Source organism: Triticum urartu, chromosome 5A (assembly GCF_056163025.1).
Source record: "Triticum urartu cultivar PI428250 chromosome 5A, HENAU_Tu73, whole genome shotgun sequence".
NCBI lineage: Eukaryota > Viridiplantae > Streptophyta > Magnoliopsida > Poales > Poaceae > Triticum > Triticum urartu.
Genome location: NC_141877.1, coordinates 444047787 through 444051379, shown reverse-complemented (window position 1 = coordinate 444051379; position 3593 = coordinate 444047787).

Sequence of the window (3593 nt, the reverse complement as noted above, 5' to 3'; positions counted from 1 at the left end):
GACAAACCCAGCAGGTTGCTGGCTGTAGACGAGCTCGTCCAGCTGGCCGTGAAGGAAGGCATTCTTCACGTCCAACTGGTGGATCGGCCAGTCGCTGGTGACCGCAAGGGCGAGAACGGTGCGAATCGTCGTCGGCCTGACGACGGGGCTGAAGGTTTCGCCGTAGTCGATGCCCTCCTGCTGCGTGAACCCGCGAAGCACCCATCACGCTTTGTAGCGAGCGAGAGCACCTTACGGATTGAACTTATGGTGGAAGATCCATTTACCTGTCACCACATTAGCACCAGATGGCCGAGAGACTAATCTCCAGGTGTTATTCTCAATCAATGCATTAAATTCGGAAAGCATCAGATTATACCAATTCGAATCTTTTAAGGCGGATTTGTAGGAAGCGGGAATTGGGGAGATGACAGAGGGAGTAGATGTGGCAACGAGACCCTCAAACAAGTGTTTGGGCTGATGGAAACCTGATTTACCGCGCGTCTTCATTTTATGTGGGTTCTGCGGTGGCTGAACGCGGACGGCGCGCGGCGGGAGAGGTATGTGGGGTGGCGTGCTGGGCGGCGAGGTAGGTGCACATGGGGCCGAGGTTGGCGACTGCGGGTTGGCTGCGGCTGAGGCTGGTTGTAATGAAGAGTATCATATACTAGTATCATGCATATGATACTAGTGTATGATACTACCTCCCTAATGCATAGTATCATATACTAATATCATGTAGTACTTTATTTATTGTTATGCATGACTTATAGTTGTATAACATTTATTATGATACGGTATCATGATAAACCCTCTCGTTCTTCATTTAATTCTATGACACATCATCAAAATTGCCTAGTTGGCATGCATGATACTAGCTATGATACTCCCATTATAACCAGCCTGAGTGCGGGAGTGACGGGTTGGTTGGTGGAGTACACGGCGGGCTCGCAGGTGAGGGAGGGCGCGCTGGGCGTGCGAAAGCGACGGGCGAGGCGCTGCTGCTCCCGGGATGGGCGGCAGGTGCAGGTATGCTGCCGCTCGCGGGATTGGCGGATGGGTACGAGGAAGGTGCAGGATTCTCTGAGAGCACATACGGGCAGGTACGTTTGGGCTGATTTTCTGCGGCGACGGGATCCGACGTGGCTGGAATAGAAGAGGCAAAAGGAAAGGTGGTCTCGTCAAAAATAACCTGACGTGATATGATAACTTTGCGCGTGAGGAGATCCATGCACCTGTATCCTTTGTGTTCGAGTGGGACACCGAGGAGAACGCATCGGGTGGACCGTGGGGATAACTTGTGGGAGGACGTGGCGTATAGGTTGGGAAAGCAGAGGCATCCGAAGGTGCGAAGATGATCGTACGTCGGGTGAGTACCATGGAGGAGGAAGAAAGGCGTGTGTTGGGCAATGGCATGGGAGGATCGGCGGTTGAGGAGGTGTGTGGCTGTGTTGAGGGCTTCAACCCAGAACTTGGGTGGCATGGAGGCTTGGACAAGCAGGGTTCGAATGATATCGTTGGTGGTGCGAATGGCTCTCTCGGCCTTGCCATTTTGTGGTGAAGTATGAGGGCAAGAGAGACGGAGAGCGATGCCGGTGTGGGAGAGATGATCGCGTAGACGTGGTTGAGAAACTCGCCACCATTGTCGCACTGTAAGCATCACACCATTGTTTGATACTGCGTACACATGTATGAGAAGAAACGGAGAACCGTGGGAGTGGCGTCAGATTTATGGCGCAATGGGTAAGTCCAAGTGTATTGGGAAAAATCATCCAATATAATCAAGTAATAACGAAATCCGGAGCAACTTTGGACGGGAGACGTCCAGAGATTGCAATGTATTATTTCAAATGGAAAGGAAGTAAATGACCTGGACGCAGCAAATGGTAACCTAGCTTGCTTGCCTAACTGACACGCCTCACACACAGAATGGGGGAGGGAGGATTTATTACAATCTGGAAGGAAATGTGCAGATAGCCTAGAGAGAGCTTCGGGGCTGAGATGTCCAAGGCGCAGATGCCAAACGTCGCTGGTGATGGAGAGGGCCGTGCTGGTTGGCGACAGAGCAGCGGAGCCGAAGAACGGGTAGAGCCCGGTTGAGCTATTGGACCTCATGAGAGGGGTCCGAGTTTGAAGATCCTTCACCAAAAAACCAAGAGGGTCAAATTCTACGGAAACAGAGTTATCAGTGGTAAAGTTGCGAACAGACAGTAAATCTTGAATAATAATATTTTTTAGGGGAATCTTGAATAATATTAGGTGAGACAAGAACATTGTTTATGTGGAAAGGGTGGTTAGTGAGAGTGGTAGAGCCGACGGAGGTAACAGGAAGGGAAGATCCATTGCCTACTGTGATGCCTTGCGAATGAAATGATGAAGGAGAAGACATCCGGGAGAGAGTACCTGGGTTACCAGTGATGTGGGATGTGGCCCCTCTGTCCATGTATCAGTTGGCGGAGGAGCCCGGTGACAGCTGCAGGTTGCTCATGGCGGCGCCGAGGAGGCTCTGCTGATCCCACGACTGCTGAGCGGGGCCGGCGGAGGAGCTGCCCGCGTCGGGGAAGACCACTGGATAGGCGTGGTTGGGGTTGCTCGGGCGCGGGCCTAGCACGCCGGCCGCATTCGGGGGCGTCCACGACGTGCGCCACTGGGCAAGCATGGGGGAACCCCACGGGGCGAAGTAGCCCATCCAGGGTGTGGTTGGTGCAGGCTTTACAGGTGGGGCATGGCTGCCGGAGCCTCCGGTGTTGGTGTTGGAGTTGCGGCCACGTCCGCGGTTGCCGCGGCCGCGGCGGTTGCGATCAGCAGAGGTGCCGCAATCCGGAGCGCCGTCCTGGAGGCCGTGTGGTGGGTTGGAGCTGGATGACCCACGGTCGTCGGGCCCCCCGCCACCCTGGATGATGAGCGCGGTGGAGGACTCGCGGCGGTCGTGCTCGGCGAGGCCGATCTCTTCGAGGGGAAGACGAGACCGGGCCTGCAGGAATGAGGGGAAGGGTATCTGCATCATAAGCACGGTGGCCATCACCTGAAAACGCATGTTGAGCCAGCGGAGGACTTGGAGCGTGAGGGTGCGGTCCGTCACCGGCTCTTCGACGTCGGCGAGGGCATCAACGAGCGCCTTGAGGCACCGGCAGTACGCGTCGACGGTGAGGTCGCCCTGGACAACGGAGCGGAACTCGGCGGAGAGGTAGATGGCGCGGCCGGGGAGGTTGTCCATGAAGAACGCGTGGAACTGGTGCCACACGTTGTAGGCGGTGCTGTCGGCGGACATGACCACGTCATAGAGTTCGTCCGAGATCGTGGCGTAGAACCACAGGACGATGGTCAGGTCCTCATGGCGCCAGGTCGCGCTCTACGTGAGCGGCTCGGAGCGGTGGGTGACGTGGTCGAGGACCTCGTACATGGAGAGTACGCGGTGCATCAGCTGCCTCCATTTGGAGTAGTTGTTGGTGGCGACGTCCAGCTTGAAGTTGATGTACGACGTGATGTTGATCTGGTGCATTGAGGGCGCCGAGAGGTTGAGGCCAGGGCGCTGCGGCGCGGGCGCGACCACCTTGGTGGAGAGAGGGAGGGCGGGCGCCGGAGCAGACGCCACGGGCACCGGGACCGTGGCC